Source organism: Idiotropiscis lumnitzeri, chromosome 1 (assembly GCF_059441095.1).
Source record: "Idiotropiscis lumnitzeri isolate Australia: NSW breed Sydney's pygmy pipehorse chromosome 1, RoL_Ilum_1.0, whole genome shotgun sequence".
Classification (NCBI taxonomy): domain Eukaryota; kingdom Metazoa; phylum Chordata; class Actinopteri; order Syngnathiformes; family Syngnathidae; genus Idiotropiscis; species Idiotropiscis lumnitzeri.
The window spans coordinates 41,317,917-41,340,027 of NC_142391.1; positions in this window are offsets into that span (position 1 = coordinate 41,317,917).

Here is a 22,111-nt window from a genome sequence, read left to right on the forward strand (position 1 = left end):
GATGGGGCATAATGGACTGACTCGCGGGGGAAGGAAAGAGGAAAAAAAGGGGTGGGGGGAAGAGGGAGGAGGAGGGGAGAGGACGAGGAATCGGAGGTAGTTCGAATCCCGGCGCGGGCTGGTGGGAAACATTAACAGTATATATAAACTTGTATAGAGAAAGCAAAAACTTACAAAATGTAAACAATTATAAAATAAATAATAAAAAGGGAAATATTAACATTAAATACAAATTTGTATAGAGTAATATTAACAGTATATGCAAACTTGTATAGATAAGAAAGGAAAAATTACAAAATATAAACAATTATAAAATAAATCATAAAAAGGGAAATAGTAACAGTAAATACAAACGTGTATATAGAGAGAGCAAAAAATACAAAATATAAACAATTATAAAGTCTAATACATTGTATCAAAATCTAATGTCAAATTCATTGTTTCTCTGAATAGAAATACGGTTTAAATGAAGTATTGGTTTAACCAACAAGTTCCACACTCTAGCCAGGATTTGCACCTAGAATCTCCCACCCCAAAGGATGAGCGTGTTTCTGTTACACCACAAGAGTTGTGTTCTTGTTGTGTTTTGTTTAATAAAAAAGGGAAATATTAACGGTAAATACAAACTTGTATAGAGAAAGCAAAAATTACAAAATATAAACAATTATAAAATAAATCATTGTTTTTAGCATTGCAGTACCGAGGAAACGGAGGCGGTTCGAATCCTGGCACGGGCTGATGGGAAACATTAACAGTATTTGTAAACTTGTATAGAGAAAGCAAAAACTTACAAAATATAAACAATTATAGAATAAAAAGGGAAATATTAACCGTATAGATTGCACTCATACTGATATGCTTCCTTCCTCTTCCGCTTCTTATGTGGCTCACCTCTTCTCCCATGCTCTTTTCTTCGAGGGTTACTCACCAGAGCCTCCAGTCACGGAAGCGATTGTGGGGCATAGCGCTATGAGACGAGCCGTCATTGTTTCATCCGCCCCGCCTCCAAGTCAAACCACGAAGTCGAAAGATGATTGGCTCTTTTATCCCTCTTTGCCCCGCTGTTCGAAAATACTTCCGTGTTTGAAACTCACGTTAGGAAAGCGTTAGGAAGTGTTAGGATTTGGTTAGGAACTGTTAGGACTTGGTTAGGAAGTGTTCGGAACTGTTAGGACTTGGTTAGGAATGTTTTGCAGTCCCACCGCCGCAAAGATTTCTTCAGGATGGGGCATAATGGACTGACTCGCGGGGGAAGGAAAGAGGAAAAAAAGGGGTGGGGGGAAGAGGGAGGAGGAGGGGAGAGGACGAGGAATCGGAGGGAGTTCGAATCCCGGCGCGGGCTGGTGGGAAACATTAACAGTATATATAAACTTGTATAGAGAAAGCAAAAACGTACAAAATGTAAACAATTATAAAATAAATAATAAAAAGGGAAATATTAACAGTAAATACAAATTTGTATAGAGTAATATTAACAGTATATGCAAACTTGTATAGATAATAAAGGAAAAATTACAAAATATAAACAATTATAAAATAAATCATAAAAAGGGAAATAGTAACAGTAAATACAAACGTGTATATAGAGAGAGCAAAAAATACAAAATATAAACAATTATAAAGTCTAATACATTGTATCAAAATCTAATGTCAAATTCATTGTTTCTCTGAATAGAAATACGGTTTAAATGAAGTATTGGTTTAACCAACAAGTTCCACACTCTTGCCAGGATTTGCACCTAGAATCTCCCACCCCAAAGGATGAGCGTGTTTCTGTTACACCACAAGAGTTGTGTTCTTGTTGTGTTTTGTTTAATAAAAAAGGGAAATATTAACGGTAAATACAAACTTGTATAGAGAAAGCAAAAATTACAAAATATAAACAATTATAAAATAAATCATTGTTTTTAGCATTGCAGTACCGAGGAAACGGAGGCGGTTCGAATCCTGGCACGGGCTGATGGGAAACATTAACAGTATATATAAACTTGTATAGAGAAAGCAAAAACTTACAAAATGTAAACAATTATAAAATAAATAATAAAAAGGGAAATATTAACATTAAATACAAATTTGTATAGAGTAATATTAACAGTATATGCAAACTTGTATAGATAAGAAAGGAAAAATTACAAAATATAAACAATTATAAAATAAATCATAAAAAGGGAAATAGTAACAGTAAATACAAACGTGTATATAGAGAGAGCAAAAATACAAAATATAAACAATTATAAAATAAATCATAAAAAGGGAAATAGTAACAGTAAATACAAACGTGTATATAGAGAGAGCAAAAAATACAAAATATAAACAATTATAAAGTCTAATACATTGTATCAAAATCTAATGTCAAATTCATTGTTTCTCTGAATAGAAATACGGTTTAAATGAAGTATTGGTTTAACCAACAAGTTCCACACTCTTGCCAGGATTTGCACCTAGAATCTCCCACCCCAAAGGATGAGCGTGTTTCTGTTACACCACAAGAGTTGTGTTCTTGTTGTGTTTTGTTTAATAAAAAAGGGAAATATTAACGGTAAATACAAACTTGTATAGAGAAAGCAAAAATTACAAAATATAAACAATTATAAAATAAATCATTGTTTTTAGCATTGCAGTACCGAGGAAACGGAGGCGGTTCGAATCCTGGCACGGGCTGATGGGAAACATTAACAGTATTTGTAAACTTGTATAGAGAAAGCAAAAACTTACAAAATATAAACAATTATAGAATAAAAAGGGAAATATTAACCGTATAGATTGCACTCATACTGATATGCTTCCTTCCTCTTCCGCTTCTTATGTGGCTCACCTCTTCTCCCTTGCTCTTTTCTTCGAGGGTTACTCACCAGAGCCTCCAGTCACGGAAGCGATTGTGGGGCATAGCGCTATGAGACGAGCCGTCATTGTTTCATCCGCCCCGCCTCCAAGTCAAACCACGAAGTCGAAAGATGATTGGCTCTTTTATCCCTCTTTGCCCCGCTGTTAGAAAATACTTCCGTGTTTGAAACTCACGTTAGGAAAGCGTTAGGAAGTGTTAGGATTTGGTTAGGAACTGTTAGGACTTGGTTAGGAAGTGTTCGGAACTGTTAGGACTTGGTTAGGAATGTTTTGCAGTCCCACCGCCGCAAAGATTTCTTCAGGATGGGGCATAATGGACTGACTCGCGGGGGAAGGAAAGAGGAAAAAAAGGGGTGGGGGGAAGAGGGAGGAGGAGGGGAGAGGACGAGGAATCGGAGGTAGTTCGAATCCCGGCGCGGGCTGGTGGGAAACATTAACAGTATATATAAACTTGTATAGAGAAAGCAAAAACTTACAAAATGTAAACAATTATAAAATAAATAATAAAAAGGGAAATATTAACATTAAATACAAATTTGTATAGAGTAATATTAACAGTATATGCAAACTTGTATAGATAAGAAAGGAAAAATTACAAAATATAAACAATTATAAAATAAATCATAAAAAGGGAAATAGTAACAGTAAATACAAACGTGTATATAGAGAGAGCAAAAAATACAAAATATAAACAATTATAAAGTCTAATACATTGTATCAAAATCTAATGTCAAATTCATTGTTTCTCTGAATAGAAATACGGTTTAAATGAAGTATTGGTTTAACCAACAAGTTCCACACTCTAGCCAGGATTTGCACCTAGAATCTCCCACCCCAAAGGATGAGCGTGTTTCTGTTACACCACAAGAGTTGTGTTCTTGTTGTGTTTTGTTTAATAAAAAAGGGAAATATTAACGGTAAATACAAACTTGTATAGAGAAAGCAAAAATTACAAAATATAAACAATTATAAAATAAATCATTGTTTTTAGCATTGCAGTACCGAGGAAACGGAGGCGGTTCGAATCCTGGCACGGGCTGATGGGAAACATTAACAGTATTTGTAAACTTGTATAGAGAAAGCAAAAACTTACAAAATATAAACAATTATAGAATAAAAAGGGAAATATTAACCGTATAGATTGCACTCATACTGATATGCTTCCTTCCTCTTCCGCTTCTTATGTGGCTCACCTCTTCTCCCATGCTCTTTTCTTCGAGGGTTACTCACCAGAGCCTCCAGTCACGGAAGCGATTGTGGGGCATAGCGCTATGAGACGAGCCGTCATTGTTTCATCCGCCCCGCCTCCAAGTCAAACCACGAAGTCGAAAGATGATTGGCTCTTTTATCCCTCTTTGCCCCGCTGTTCGAAAATACTTCCGTGTTTGAAACTCACGTTAGGAAAGCGTTAGGAAGTGTTAGGATTTGGTTAGGAACTGTTAGGACTTGGTTAGGAAGTGTTCGGAACTGTTAGGACTTGGTTAGGAATGTTTTGCAGTCCCACCGCCGCAAAGATTTCTTCAGGATGGGGCATAATGGACTGACTCGCGGGGGAAGGAAAGAGGAAAAAAAGGGGTGGGGGGAAGAGGGAGGAGGAGGGGAGAGGACGAGGAATCGGAGGGAGTTCGAATCCCGGCGCGGGCTGGTGGGAAACATTAACAGTATATATAAACTTGTATAGAGAAAGCAAAAACGTACAAAATGTAAACAATTATAAAATAAATAATAAAAAGGGAAATATTAACATTAAATACAAATTTGTATAGAGTAATATTAACAGTATATGCAAACTTGTATAGATAAGAAAGGAAAAATTACAAAATATAAACAATTATAAAATAAATCATAAAAAGGGAAATAGTAACAGTAAATACAAACGTGTATATAGAGAGAGCAAAAAATACAAAATATAAACAATTATAAAATAAATCATAAAAAGGGAAATAGTAACAGTAAATACAAACGTGTATATAGAGAGAGCAAAAAATACAAAATATAAACAATTATAAAGTCTAATACATTGTATCAAAATCTAATGTCAAATTCATTGTTTCTCTGAATAGAAATACGGTTTAAATGAAGTATTGGTTTAACCAACAAGTTCCACACTCTTGCCAGGATTTGCACCTAGAATCTCCCACCCCAAAGGATGAGCGTGTTTCTGTTACACCACAAGAGTTGTGTTCTTGTTGTGTTTTGTTTAATAAAAAAGGGAAATATTAACGGTAAATACAAACTTGTATAGAGAAAGCAAAAATTACAAAATATAAACAATTATAAAATAAATCATTGTTTTTAGCATTGCAGTACCGAGGAAACGGAGGCGGTTCGAATCCTGGCACGGGCTGATGGGAAACATTCACAGTATTTATAAACTTGTATAGAGAAAGCAAAAACTTACAAAATATAAACAATTATAGAATAAAAAGGGAAATATTAACCGTATAGATTGCACTCATACTGATATGCTTCCTTCCTCTTCCGCTTCTTATGTGGCTCACCTCTTCTCCCATGCTCTTTTCTTCGAGGGTTACTCACCAGAGCCTCCAGTCACGGAAGCGATTGTGGGGCATAGCGCTATGAGACGAGCCGTCATTGTTTCATCCGCCCCGCCTCCAAGTCAAACCACGAAGTCGAAAGATGATTGGCTCTTTTATCTCTCTTTGCCCCGGTGTTCGAAAATACTTCCGTGTTTGAAACTCACGTTAGGAAAGCGTTAGGAAGTGTTAGGATTTGGTTAGGAACTGTTAGGACTTGGTTAGGAAGTGTTCGGAACTGTTAGGACTTGGTTAGGAATGTTTTGCAGTCCCACCGCCGCAAAGATTTCTTCAGGATGGGGCATAATGGACTGACTCGCGGGGGAAGGAAAGAGGAAAAAAAGGGGTGGGGGGAAGAGGGAGGAGGAGGGGAGAGGACGAGGAATCGGAGGGAGTTCGAATCCCGGCGCGGGCTGGTGGGAAACATTAACAGTATATATAAACTTGTATAGAGAAAGCAAAAACTTACAAAATGTAAACAATTATAAAATAAATAATAAAAAGGGAAATATTAACAGTAAATACAAATTTGTATAGAGTAATATTAACAGTATATGCAAACTTGTATAGATAAGAAAGGAAAAATTACAAAATATAAACAATTATAAAATAAATCATAAAAAGGGAAATAGTAACAGTAAATACAAACGTGTATATAGAGAGAGCAAAAAATACAAAATATAAACAATTATAAAATAAATCATAAAAAGGGAAATAGTAACAGTAAATACAAACGTGTATATAGAGAGAGCAAAAAATACAAAATATAAACAATTATAAAGTCTAATACATTGTATCAAAATCTAATGTCAAATTCATTGTTTCTCTGAATAGAAATACGGTTTAAATGAAGTATTGGTTTAACCAACAAGTTCCACACTCTTGCCAGGATTTGCACCTGGAATCTCCCACCCCAAATGATGAGCGTGTTTCTGTTACACCACAAGAGTTGTGTTCTTGTTGTGTTTTGTTTAATAAAAAAGGGAAATATTAACGGTAAATACAAACTTGTATAGAGAAAGCAAAAATTACAAAATATAAACAATTATAAAATAAATCATTGTTTTTAGCATTGCAGTACCGAGGAAACGGAGGCGGTTCGAATCCTGGCACGGGCTGATGGGAAACATTCACAGTATTTATAAACTTGTATAGAGAAAGCAAAAACTTACAAAATATAAACAATTATAGAATAAAAAGGGAAATATTAACCGTATAGATTGCACTCATACTGATATGCTTCCTTCCTCTTCCGCTTCTTATGTGGCTCACCTCTTCTCCCATGCTCTTTTCTTCGAGGGTTACTCACCAGAGCCTCCAGTCACGGAAGCGATTGTGGGGCATAGCGCTATGAGACGAGCCGTCATTGTTTCATCCGCCCCGCCTCCAAGTCAAACCACGAAGTCGAAAGATGATTGGCTCTTTTATCTCTCTTTGCCCCGGTGTTCGAAAATACTTCCGTGTTTGAAACTCACGTTAGGAAAGCGTTAGGAAGTGTTAGGATTTGGTTAGGAACTGTTAGGACTTGGTTAGGAAGTGTTCGGAACTGTTAGGACTTGGTTAGGAATGTTTTGCAGTCCCACCGCCGCAAAGATTTCTTCAGGATGGGGCATAATGGACTGACTCGCGGGGGAAGGAAAGAGGAAAAAAAGGGGTGGGGGGAAGAGGGAGGAGGAGGGGAGAGGACGAGGAATCGGAGGGAGTTCGAATCCCGGCGCGGGCTGGTGGGAAACATTAACAGTATATATAAACTTGTATAGAGAAAGCAAAAACGTACAAAATGTAAACAATTATAAAATAAATAATAAAAAGGGAAATATTAACATTAAATACAAATTTGTATAGAGTAATATTAACAGTATATGCAAACTTGTATAGATAAGAAAGGAAAAATTACAAAATATAAACAATTATAAAATAAATCATAAAAAGGGAAATAGTAACAGTAAATACAAACGTGTATATAGAGAGAGCAAAAAATACAAAATATAAACAATTATAAAATAAATCATAAAAAGGGAAATAGTAACAGTAAATACAAACGTGTATATAGAGAGAGCAAAAAATACAAAATATAAACAATTATAAAGTCTAATACATTGTATCAAAATCTAATGTCAAATTCATTGTTTCTCTGAATAGAAATACGGTTTAAATGAAGTATTGGTTTAACCAACAAGTTCCACACTCTTGCCAGGATTTGCACCTGGAATCTCCCACCCCAAATGATGAGCGTGTTTCTGTTACACCACAAGAGTTGTGTTCTTGTTGTGTTTTGTTTAATAAAAAAGGGAAATATTAACGGTAAATACAAACTTGTATAGAGAAAGCAAAAATTACAAAATATAAACAATTATAAAATAAATCATTGTTTTTAGCATTGCAGTACCGAGGAAACGGATGCGGTTCGAATCCTGGCACGGGCTGATGGGAAACATTAACAGTATTTATAAACTTGTATAGAGAAAGCAAAAACTTACAAAATATAAACAATTATAAAATAAATAATAAAAAGGGAAATATTAACATTAAATACAAATTTGTATAGAGTAATATTAACAGTATATGCAAACTTGTATAGATAAGAAAGGAAAAATTACAAAATATAAACAATTATAAAATAAATCATAAAAAGGGAAATAGTAACAGTAAATACAAACGTGTATATAGAGAGAGCAAAAAATACAAAATATAAACAATTATAAAATAAATCATAAAAAGGGAAATAGTAACAGTAAATACAAACGTGTATATAGAGAGAGCAAAAAATACAAAATATAAACAATTATAAAGTCTAATACATTGTATCAAAATCTAATGTCAAATTCATTGTTTCTCTGAATAGAAATACGGTTTAAATGAAGTATTGGTTTAACCAACAAGTTCCACACTCTTGCCAGGATTTGCACCTAGAATCTCCCACCCCAAAGGATGAGCGTGTTTCTGTTACACCACAAGAGTTGTGTTCTTGTTGTGTTTTGTTTAATAAAAAAGGGAAATATTAACGGTAAATACAAACTTGTATAGAGAAAGCAAAAATTACAAAATATAAACAATTATAAAATAAATCATTGTTTTTAGCATTGCAGTACCGAGGAAACGGAGGCGGTTCGAATCCTGGCACGGGCTGATGGGAAACATTCACAGTATTTATAAACTTGTATAGAGAAAGCAAAAACTTACAAAATATAAACAATTATAGAATAAAAAGGGAAATATTAACCGTATAGATTGCACTCATACTGATATGCTTCCTTCCTCTTCCGCTTCTTATGTGGCTCACCTCTTCTCCCATGCTCTTTTCTTCGAGGGTTACTCACCAGAGCCTCCAGTCACGGAAGCGATTGTGGGGCATAGCGCTATGAGACGAGCCGTCATTGTTTCATCCGCCCCGCCTCCAAGTCAAACCACGAAGTCGAAAGATGATTGGCTCTTTTATCTCTCTTTGCCCCGGTGTTCGAAAATACTTCCGTGTTTGAAACTCACGTTAGGAAAGCGTTAGGAAGTGTTAGGATTTGGTTAGGAACTGTTAGGACTTGGTTAGGAAGTGTTCGGAACTGTTAGGACTTGGTTAGGAATGTTTTGCAGTCCCACCGCCGCAAAGATTTCTTCAGGATGGGGCATAATGGACTGACTCGCGGGGGAAGGAAAGAGGAAAAAAAGGGGTGGGGGGAAGAGGGAGGAGGAGGGGAGAGGACGAGGAATCGGAGGGAGTTCGAATCCCGGCGCGGGCTGGTGGGAAACATTAACAGTATATATAAACTTGTATAGAGAAAGCAAAAACTTACAAAATGTAAACAATTATAAAATAAATAATAAAAAGGGAAATATTAACAGTAAATACAAATTTGTATAGAGTAATATTAACAGTATATGCAAACTTGTATAGATAAGAAAGGAAAAATTACAAAATATAAACAATTATAAAATAAATCATAAAAAGGGAAATAGTAACAGTAAATACAAACGTGTATATAGAGAGAGCAAAAAATACAAAATATAAACAATTATAAAATAAATCATAAAAAGGGAAATAGTAACAGTAAATACAAACGTGTATATAGAGAGAGCAAAAAATACAAAATATAAACAATTATAAAGTCTAATACATTGTATCAAAATCTAATGTCAAATTCATTGTTTCTCTGAATAGAAATACGGTTTAAATGAAGTATTGGTTTAACCAACAAGTTCCACACTCTTGCCAGGATTTGCACCTGGAATCTCCCACCCCAAATGATGAGCGTGTTTCTGTTACACCACAAGAGTTGTGTTCTTGTTGTGTTTTGTTTAATAAAAAAGGGAAATATTAACGGTAAATACAAACTTGTATAGAGAAAGCAAAAATTACAAAATATAAACAATTATAAAATAAATCATTGTTTTTAGCATTGCAGTACCGAGGAAACGGAGGCGGTTCGAATCCTGGCACGGGCTGATGGGAAACATTCACAGTATTTATAAACTTGTATAGAGAAAGCAAAAACTTACAAAATATAAACAATTATAGAATAAAAAGGGAAATATTAACCGTATAGATTGCACTCATACTGATATGCTTCCTTCCTCTTCCGCTTCTTATGTGGCTCACCTCTTCTCCCATGCTCTTTTCTTCGAGGGTTACTCACCAGAGCCTCCAGTCACGGAAGCGATTGTGGGGCATAGCGCTATGAGACGAGCCGTCATTGTTTCATCCGCCCCGCCTCCAAGTCAAACCACGAAGTCGAAAGATGATTGGCTCTTTTATCTCTCTTTGCCCCGGTGTTCGAAAATACTTCCGTGTTTGAAACTCACGTTAGGAAAGCGTTAGGAAGTGTTAGGATTTGGTTAGGAACTGTTAGGACTTGGTTAGGAATGTTTTGCAGTCCCACCGCCGCAAAGATTTCTTCAGGATGGGGCATAATGGACTGACTCGCGGGGGAAGGAAAGAGGAAAAAAAGGGGTGGGGGGAAGAGGGAGGAGGAGGGGAGAGGACGAGGAATCGGAGGGAGTTCGAATCCCGGCGCGGGCTGGTGGGAAACATTAACAGTATATATAAACTTGTATAGAGAAAGCAAAAACGTACAAAATGTAAACAATTATAAAATAAATAATAAAAAGGGAAATATTAACATTAAATACAAATTTGTATAGAGTAATATTAACAGTATATGCAAACTTGTATAGATAAGAAAGGAAAAATTACAAAATATAAACAATTATAAAATAAATCATAAAAAGGGAAATAGTAACAGTAAATACAAACGTGTATATAGAGAGAGCAAAAAATACAAAATATAAACAATTATAAAATAAATCATAAAAAGGGAAATAGTAACAGTAAATACAAACGTGTATATAGAGAGAGCAAAAAATACAAAATATAAACAATTATAAAGTCTAATACATTGTATCAAAATCTAATGTCAAATTCATTGTTTCTCTGAATAGAAATACGGTTTAAATGAAGTATTGGTTTAACCAACAAGTTCCACACTCTTGCCAGGATTTGCACCTGGAATCTCCCACCCCAAATGATGAGCGTGTTTCTGTTACACCACAAGAGTTGTGTTCTTGTTGTGTTTTGTTTAATAAAAAAGGGAAATATTAACGGTAAATACAAACTTGTATAGAGAAAGCAAAAATTACAAAATATAAACAATTATAAAATAAATCATTGTTTTTAGCATTGCAGTACCGAGGAAACGGAGGCGGTTCGAATCCTGGCACGGGCTGATGGGAAACATTCACAGTATTTATAAACTTGTATAGAGAAAGCAAAAACTTACAAAATATAAACAATTATAGAATAAAAAGGGAAATATTAACCGTATAGATTGCACTCATACTGATATGCTTCCTTCCTCTTCCGCTTCTTATGTGGCTCACCTCTTCTCCCATGCTCTTTTCTTCGAGGGTTACTCACCAGAGCCTCCAGTCACGGAAGCGATTGTGGGGCATAGCACTATGAGACGAGCCGTCATTGTTTCATCCGCCCCGCCTCCAAGTCAAACCACGAAGTCGAAAGATGATTGGCTCTTTTATCCCTCTTTGCCCCGCTGTTCGAAAATACTTCCGTGTTTGAAACTCACGTTAGGAAAGCGTTAGGAAGTGTTAGGATTTGGTTAGGAACTGTTAGGACTTGGTTAGGAAGTGTTCGGAACTGTTAGGACTTGGTTAGGAATGTTTTGCAGTCCCACCGCCGCAAAGATTTCTTCAGGATGGGGCATAATGGACTGACTCGCGGGGGAAGGAAAGAGGAAAAAAAGGGGTGGGGGGAAGAGGGAGGAGGAGGGGAGAGGACGAGGAATCGGAGGGAGTTCGAATCCCGGCGCGGGCTGGTGGGAAACATTAACAGTATATATAAACTTGTATAGAGAAAGCAAAAACGTACAAAATGTAAACAATTATAAAATAAATAATAAAAAGGGAAATATTAACATTAAATACAAATTTGTATAGAGTAATATTAACAGTATATGCAAACTTGTATAGATAAGAAAGGAAAAATTACAAAATATAAACAATTATAAAATAAATCATAAAAAGGGAAATAGTAACAGTAAATACAAACGTGTATATAGAGAGAGCAAAAAATACAAAATATAAACAATTATAAAATAAATCATAAAAAGGGAAATAGTAACAGTAAATACAAACGTGTATATAGAGAGAGCAAAAAATACAAAATATAAACAATTATAAAGTCTAATACATTGTATCAAAATCTAATGTCAAATTCATTGTTTCTCTGAATAGAAATACGGTTTAAATGAAGTATTGGTTTAACCAACAAGTTCCACACTCTTGCCAGGATTTGCACCTAGAATCTCCCACCCCAAAGGATGAGCGTGTTTCTGTTACACCACAAGAGTTGTGTTCTTGTTGTGTTTTGTTTAATAAAAAAGGGAAATATTAACGGTAAATACAAACTTGTATAGAGAAAGCAAAAATTACAAAATATAAACAATTATAAAATAAATCATTGTTTTATTGCATTGCAGTACCGAGGAAACGGAGGCGGTTCGAATCCTGGCACGGGCTGATGGGAAACATTAACAGTATTTGTAAACTTGCATAGAGAAAGCAAAAACTTACAAAATATAAACAATTATAGAATAAAAAGGGAAATATTAACCGTATAGATTGCACTCATACTGATATGCTTCCTTCCTCTTCCGCTTCTTATGTGGCTCACCTCTTCTCCCTTGCTCTTTTCTTCGAGGGTTACTCACCAGAGCCTCCAGTCACGGAAGCGATTGTGGGGCATAGCGCTATGAGACGAGCCGTCATTGTTTCATCCGCCCCGCCTCCAAGTCAAACCACGAAGTCGAAAGATGATTGGCTCTTTTATCCCTCTTTGCCCCGCTGTTAGAAAATACTTCCGTGTTTGAAACTCACGTTAGGAAAGCGTTAGGAAGTGTTAGGATTTGGTTAGGAAGTGTTCGGAACTGTTAGGACTTGGTTAGGAATGTTTTGCAGTCCCACCGCCGCAAAGATTTCTTCAGGATGGGGCATAATGGACTGACTCGCGGGGGAAGGAAAGAGGAAAAAAAGGGGTGGGGGGAAGAGGGAGGAGGAGGGGAGAGGACGAGGAATCGGAGGGAGTTCGAATCCCGGCGCGGGCTGGTGGGAAACATTAACAGTATATATAAACTTGTATAGAGAAAGCAAAAACGTACAAAATGTAAACAATTATAAAATAAATAATAAAAAGGGAAATATTAACATTAAATACAAATTTGTATAGAGTAATATTAACAGTATATGCAAACTTGTATAGATAAGAAAGGAAAAATTACAAAATATAAACAATTATAAAATAAATCATAAAAAGGGAAATAGTAACAGTAAATACAAACGTGTATATAGAGAGAGCAAAAAATACAAAATATAAACAATTATAAAATAAATCATAAAAAGGGAAATAGTAACAGTAAATACAAACGTGTATATAGAGAGAGCAAAAAATACAAAATATAAACAATTATAAAGTCTAATACATTGTATCAAAATCTAATGTCAAATTCATTGTTTCTCTGAATAGAAATACGGTTTAAATGAAGTATTGGTTTAACCAACAAGTTCCACACTCTTGCCAGGATTTGCACCTGGAATCTCCCACCCCAAATGATGAGCGTGTTTCTGTTACACCACAAGAGTTGTGTTCTTGTTGTGTTTTGTTTAATAAAAAAGGGAAATATTAACGGTAAATACAAACTTGTATAGAGAAAGCAAAAATTACAAAATATAAACAATTATAAAATAAATCATTGTTTTTAGCATTGCAGTACCGAGGAAACGGAGGCGGTTCGAATCCTGGCACGGGCTGATGGGAAACATTCACAGTATTTATAAACTTGTATAGAGAAAGCAAAAACTTACAAAATATAAACAATTATAGAATAAAAAGGGAAATATTAACCGTATAGATTGCACTCATACTGATATGCTTCCTTCCTCTTCCGCTTCTTATGTGGCTCACCTCTTCTCCCATGCTCTTTTCTTCGAGGGTTACTCACCAGAGCCTCCAGTCACGGAAGCGATTGTGGGGCATAGCGCTATGAGACGAGCCGTCATTGTTTCATCCGCCCCGCCTCCAAGTCAAACCACGAAGTCGAAAGATGATTGGCTCTTTTATCCCTCTTTGCCCGCTGTTAGAAAATACTTCCGTGTTTGAAACTCACGTTAGGAAAGCGTTAGGAAGTGTTAGGATTTGGTTATGAACTGTTAGGACTTGGTTAGGAAGTGTTCGGAACTGTTAGGACTTGGTTAGGAATGTTTTGCAGTCCCACCGCCGCAAAGATTTCTTCAGGATGGGGCATAATGGACTGACTCGCGGGGGAAGGAAAGAGGAAAAAAAGGGGTGGGGGGAAGAGGGAGGAGGAGGGGAGAGGACGAGGAATCGGAGGGAGTTCGAATCCCGGCGCGGGCTGGTGGGAAACATTAACAGTATATATAAACTTGTATAGAGAAAGCAAAAACTTACAAAATGTAAACAATTATAAAATAAATAATAAAAAGGGAAATATTAACAGTAAATACAAATTTGTATAGAGTAATATTAACAGTATATGCAAACTTGTATAGATAATAAAGGAAAAATTACAAAATATAAACAATTATAAAATAAATCATAAAAAGGGAAATAGTAACAGTAAATACAAACGTGTATATAGAGAGAGCAAAAAATACAAAATATAAACAATTATAAAGTCTAATACATTGTATCAAAATCTAATGTCAAATTCATTGTTTCTCTGAATAGAAATACGGTTTAAATGAAGTATTGGTTTAACCAACAAGTTCCACACTCTTGCCAGGATTTGCACCTAGAATCTCCCACCCCAAAGGATGAGCGTGTTTCTGTTACACCACAAGAGTTGTGTTCTTGTTGTGTTTTGTTTAATAAAAAAGGGAAATATTAACGGTAAATACAAACTTGTATAGAGAAAGCAAAAATTACAAAATATAAACAATTATAAAATAAATCATTGTTTTTAGCATTGCAGTACCGAGGAAACGGAGGCGGTTCGAATCCTGGCACGGGCTGATGGGAAACATTAACAGTATATATAAACTTGTATAGAGAAAGCAAAAACTTACAAAATGTAAACAATTATAAAATAAATAATAAAAAGGGAAATATTAACATTAAATACAAATTTGTATAGAGTAATATTAACAGTATATGCAAACTTGTATAGATAAGAAAGGAAAAATTACAAAATATAAACAATTATAAAATAAATCATAAAAAGGGAAATAGTAACAGTAAATACAAACGTGTATATAGAGAGAGCAAAAAATACAAAATATAAACAATTATAAAATAAATCATAAAAAGGGAAATAGTAACAGTAAATACAAACGTGTATATAGAGAGAGCAAAAAATACAAAATATAAACAATTATAAAGTCTAATACATTGTATCAAAATCTAATGTCAAATTCATTGTTTCTCTGAATAGAAATACGGTTTAAATGAAGTATTGGTTTAACCAACAAGTTCCACACTCTTGCCAGGATTTGCACCTAGAATCTCCCACCCCAAAGGATGAGCGTGTTTCTGTTACACCACAAGAGTTGTGTTCTTGTTGTGTTTTGTTTAATAAAAAAGGGAAATATTAACGGTAAATACAAACTTGTATAGAGAAAGCTGTCAGGTTTAAAAGGTCCTGACGCCTTCATTAGACTGAATTAAATGCAGAGAACCAGAGGAATAACCAGGGAAGGTTTTGTCTTTTCTCCATCGCGATGGGAGGAGAAGCCAGGAAGTGAAGTAGACGTCTTGCCAGTTCACTCTCCCGCACTCTCACTGACTCCTTCGCCCATCCCTCTGGACTTTATTCAGAGAAAAACGAAACCTATGGAAAGTGAAACTTAAAACAAGCGTGTGAGTGTGCGCATGTGTGCTGAAGCAATGATGTGCGTGTCTGTGAGTGTGTGTGTAATTATCATTGATACAAATAGTGTATAAAAAACATGATTAAAAATACACAAACTATTTACATACTCTCACATTTCCCCCCTGTTTGTCGGATTTAAATCATGTCCATACGGCTTTAAGATGAGTCATCAGGGAATAAAACATATAAAAATACATTTCAATGTGCCTAGTGAAAAATAACAAAACTGTCTCCACGCAGAGCTTGTCTCTGGGGGACTCGATGCAGGCCCCTTGCCTCGCTGTAGGAGGAGACAGCCGTCTTTACCTCCCGGATCTTCGTGTGTGGGGCTTGGGCAACAAGTCCATATTCATTTTACGTTTCAGTGTCCAGTTCGAGTTCGTCATTGTCCAGTTCGAGTTTGTCATACTCAACATCAATCAGATTGTAATGTTACTTTTGGGCAACAAACATGCAATTAATCATCATTTTTGTCATAAAAATAATGCAACAAAAACAGACTACACATAACAAAAAATGAAAACCATAATTATCCCGATATATATTGTGTCTTTCAAATTCTTCATAGTGGTCATAACATCAATAATTGTTTCATTTTTAAAACTTTAAATGCAATTACGTTCTTCAATCAAGGTTCAAATTTCTTTATGTACGTCATTAATTTCCAAACCATATCTAATCTTTTTATTCTGTGGCTTCAACATTCGTATCTGTGGCTGGTGGTGTGGTTCTGATGTGCGTGTGGTCCGAGATTGTGACTCGGGGAGGGATTCGCGTTGCTAGGCCTTTAGCTGGAAACCGGTGAAGCTTGTACTGCAACTGGTGGATCCAGCTGCCACGCCCCGCGACCTTTGCAGCGTCGGGGTCACCGCCATCATCTGGCGAGGGCCATCTCAGCATTCACTTCCCCCCAACGAAGTCGTTTCAACACCTTGAAGAAGAGTTGGTCTCCCACACGGACGTGAATTCTCTGTGAATCAGAAAAACACTTGACCAGTATTTGCGTCTTTTGCATCTTTTTCGGTCAAACATGTTTTTTGTTGGTGGTTCTGATGAACCTGAGAGTCTATAGGGGATAGTGTCCTTCCTTCGGCTGGCATTGTCCTCATTGCTGTGATTGAAACACAGTCTGGCCATTGTCTCTTTTTTTTTTTTCTCCATTAGTGCGTTCCACAAGTCCTGCAGACTGTATGCACAGTGACGCTTTGAGTCCATTTTTAACAACTGTCCCACTTGTTACAACATCATTCACAAAATGCATCATTTTCACTTCAAATCACTTCTTGAAATTCCAAATGTCAGGATAATTTGATTACACAACACTTTTCCCAATCGTTTTTAGCATCAGCATGTGTTGTTGGAAACAGCTTGATCCATTTTGAAAACATATCAATCATAGTCAAACAATATTGCAACCCAAACAAATAACAGTGTCCAAAAAATTTTTTGTTGAAAAGTCTGTATGTGGGAACAATTCCATATGATATCTCCTCCCTGTTGAGGCACGACGTCTGCTCGTGTCTCACTCAATGTTTGCATCATTGTCCACCCAATGTGCATGTTCAATTAGTGGTGCCTTTTTCCCTGGCCTGAGATTAACTTGTCAAGTTGATTTACTGCGTGCGTGCGCGTGTGTGTGTGTGTGGGTTTGGAGAAGTAGCTGACCAGACAACAGCAAAAGAAGAGGTCTGGCTGGGCCAAGCCTGAAGGATCAGGTTTCAGGGTAGTGAGAGAAGAATTTGCAGAGAAGCTGAAGAAAAAAAAAAAAAAAAACCCGCACACACAACACCAGATGTGGAATGATCATTTTGCTGTATGCAAAGTGAGTGAATGGTATGATTGGGGATTACAAATACCATTTGGTATTTTATCCCGTATAATGCAATAAGGGTTATAAACAGGAATAGTATTTGAGGATAACAGAGAGTGTTGTTGAAGAAGGTAAAGAAGGGGCGGGGTTGCAACTGCCCCCTGCATCCTGAATTACCCCCCCACCACCCACATTATCAGGTAACGCCACATAGAATGAGAACTAGATCAGACAGAACTGCATCGATAAGACAAAAAACCCCAATAAAAGATAGATAAACCAAAAAAGCGCTCACCTCAATGTGTTGCGTGTATAAGTGGCAGTGTGCATTTGTGGCAGAGGCTGCATTGGCCCTATAGGGCTGCACACACATAATTATGAGCGATATTAGTTGAATTAAAGGACTTATTATGGGCAAAAGATAAAGATGGATTGTGTTGCTGTTATTACTAACATGTTATTCTTGTTTGAAGTTGTTCCGTGTTGAGAACTGTGTGTGTCGTTTTGTGGGCCCGTGTATATGTCTGTGTGTCTGTCTGAGTGTCTGTCTGTGTGTCTAAATGTCAGGGAGAGTGATCAAAGTGGTTGGAATTATGCTAAAAGGATTGATGAAGTAGAGATAAAATGGAATCAAGGATTAGTAACCAACAAAAGGCTACTTATGAGTGACGAGATCTTATTGAGAAAAATAATTCCCAAATTTACAAAAGAAATTAATAAAGAAGATGATTTGAGGAGATAAATTCATTTAAATTTGAAATTAAATAAAATAACTTATACAACGGGATAGGCTTAAAAGAAAAGAGAGAAATAGCCTGATGTGCGTTTTCTGAAAAATAAAGAAATTGAACCCAGACGCCTAGGCTGGTTTAAAAAGATGAGTGAAGATAAGGAAGTTCATAAAAAAAACTGGATCTTGATAAAATTCAGTATTTAGACTCATGGAAAGCTGAACATAGTTTTAATGGTCAGTTAAAAACACGAAAAATAGCCGCATTGCAGAAATCAATCATAGCAAAGACAAAGAAAGACCACAAAAAGATGAAGAAAAATGGCTTTGAGGAAACAGAATATTGGATGAGGGTAGCCTTAAAAGGAGAAGAGGGTGACAAGAAACAGAAAAGATGAGACATTTGGGCAATACAAAGTGAGAATGACAGCTGTGTTTCAAAACCACAGCGGGCTGCAGGAAGATGGTGATGTGGATGGGGCATTTCAACAGCAGTTGAAGAATGCTTTACATGCAGGATCAAGAGAGGAAATTCATAAGTGGGTGAATAAACATTACATTTGCCTGCCAACAGGTACCCTGGAGGAGTATGTAAATCACGCCCTCCATGCTGAGAAGATAGAAAATAAAAAGAAACAGAGGTCTATAGACACTTTTTATCAAAATAAAGGTCAGAATGTCTTTTATCAAGGTGGAAGAGGCTGAGACAAGGACGCCTTCCCACCGGAGATGATATTTTTTACAGTTGTGGCAGATCAGGACACTTTGCCAGAAACTGCCGTCAACCACACAGGAAGACCACACTAAAAGAAGGCCAGATAGCAAGAAATTGCCTTGAGAAGAAGCAGCCTTCAGCATGACTAAGATAGAAAGATTAAAGAACAGATGAGTTTTTAAATGAAGAGGTTTTCCTAAATTTACAAAAGATATTGGCTTTTGATTAAATGATTGAGCTGAAATAACCGTATTGGTAATGGGACACCAATTACCCTTTTTATGTGACATTGGTGCAGATAGGATTGCTTATAATAAATCAATTTCAAATGATAGGGCAAGTGAGAAAGGGGCCATAGTCAGATTTGCAAGGGGAAAAATGGAACAGAGTAACAGAATTAGAACCTGTGTGGTTGAGGGACCCAGAAGGCCACTGAGTTGGTTGCATGAATTGAAATTAGTTTTATTTTTACAGAATAATGAGAGCCCAAGTTGTGGGGATGTGATTAATTTACAGAAAAAGTTCAGTGATGAGATAATTTATATTTACATGATTCAATAGACAAGATATATCATTTTGATGATGGTTTTTACTTAATTGTATACTTGCGTCTCCTTCAGAAAGGGAGAAGTAGGTGTTATGAAATTTTAACAATTGGATGAAGCTTCTGAAAGTGAACATGAGGAATTTTTGCAAAAACATAGGTGTTTCCTGATTTTTTTTAAATTTTGATTCGAGACATTGGTAGGTTTGAGTGGTTGTGGAAAAACTACAGTGAATTTGGAAATTAGGAGCAGACTGTGGAGAGGCTCCTGTGAGGAGGAGGATAGAAATTAGATTTTGCTTTTTGGTGAATTGAAGAAATAAATATTTTAGATTTCATATTCCAGTTGATGATGTTTATATTAAAGTAGGCCAGAGATGCAATGAAATGCAGAAATATAAATGATACAGGAAAAATTTGGCAAGGGCTATAATTTTCATTAAAGCAGAGAAGAAATTAGAAATTGCAAATAACATTGATGTGTACTTGTCCACTTTGAAGTAGAATTAACATGTTCATTTTGTGATAAGAAATTTGTGATTATGTGAAAAAGGAAAAAGAGAATTACAGGCTTTTCAAATAAAACAACCTAATTTAAATTGGCCAACTTGTAAAATGGAAAAGAAGATTCTAAATTATGCACAAAAAGCTTGAACGTGTTGAGCAGAAGGAAGGAAAAGAGAAAACATTTAAAAAAAAGAAGGAAGCAGAGAGTCTTGTGATAAACAACTTTTCAGGACGAAGAGAGAAGCAACAGAAGATCACATGGCGAAAGAAAAAAACTAACATAAAAAGTGTGTGTAGAAGGACTTCTACATCAACATGCGTTTTGCTTATTAGGCCGTGATACACTGACAATTGGACTTTAATATCAGAATCAATAAGCAAGGGCGAATTTAAACAAGAGTCAAAACTTTAAAAGGACGCATTGTCAGTGATAAGCGGGAAGAAAAATAGTAATAAATCTTTGCCAGACCACTGTTGTGTAAACACCTTCCTTGGCACTTTCATGACCTCCATTAAGTCCCTGACCTTTCATAGATAAAGTTGGAGCCCAAAGTCTCTCAGGGCTGTAATTTATGCGGCAGAGAAAGAGCCCAACAGGTTTAGGGTGAGTTTAAAACAATAGTATCATGGCCATAAAATGGGTTGTGTATGTTGGAACTTGTGGAGATACACTGCAAGATTGTATTTACAAAGCATCTTAATGCACTACCAAATTATTATTATAAGCCATTTGGGCAAACAGTGACTGCAAAAAATGGCTTCATGGACTTGTGTTGCTGCAGAAACACAGGAAAGTGAATCCATTTGCATATTAGTCACAACAATTTGGATTTCGTGGCAGAGAACCACTTAAGAGTGTGATCAAGAGCTTTCACTGCTGCTTTAAGGAATGAAAAAATGACATTCCATCACACGACATTCACATTGCACGGCGATTTAATTGTAACATTACATTAATAAGGTGCGATGCATTTAAGCCCAGCGTCATTCTTTTTCCACGCACCATTTAGAAGGCGCCACACGACTGTGGAGCCGTCCAAATTTTCACCAAACCCATGACTTGACTTTTTGACATATTTTCCTCCCGACTGGAGGAGTTAAGACGTGTAGGACTTGAAGACCAGGTGCACCTTCCAGACTGATAAGAAAGTGTCTGAGAACCAAGGTTGTAGGAAGAAATCACGCTGACTTTTATGCGATGGGAGTATTAGTAGTGCGATACCAACAGATAACTTGTAAAAGAGAGAAATTGTTAGGATAAGCAGGAAGAGCGTAGGCGGTTGTGAGCTAATTAAAATTTGGAGTTTCCCATCTTGTATGAGCTGTATGGTTACAATGTGAACTCACAGTCAAGATAAGATGTTCTTGTGTTCTGTTGATTTTGGGCGAACGGGTGCTTTAAAAATCACAAAAGATAAAAGAAAAGTTGCGCATAAAGCACGTCTAAGTAAGTATTTGTAAATAAAAAAAAATTCTGAACAGAAAATGACACGATTACGATTGAATAAAGGCTGGAGCCAAGCCATAACCCCAGAGTCAACAAAGCACAAGAGGTTTAATGAAAGTACACACACACTCACAGACACGCACATCATTGCTTCAGCACACATGCGCACACTCACACGCTTGTTTTAAGTTTCACTTTCCATAGGTTTCGTTTTTCTCTGAATAAAGTCCAGAGGGATGGGCGAAGGAGTCAGTGAGAGTGCGGGAGAGTGAACTGGCAAGACGTCTACTTCACTTCCTGGCTTCTCCTCCCATCGCGATGGAGAAAAGACAAAACCTTCCCTGGTTATTCCTCTGGTTCTCTGCATTTAATTCAGTCTAATGAAGGCGTCAGGACCTTTTAAACCTGACAAAAGCAAAAATTACAAAATATAAACAATTATAAAATAAATCATTGTTTTTAGCATTGCAGTACCGAGGAAACGGAGGCGGTTCGAATCCTGGCACGGGCTGATGGGAAACATTAACAGTATTTGTAAACTTGTATAGAGAAAGCAAAAACTTACAAAATATAAACAATTATAGAATAA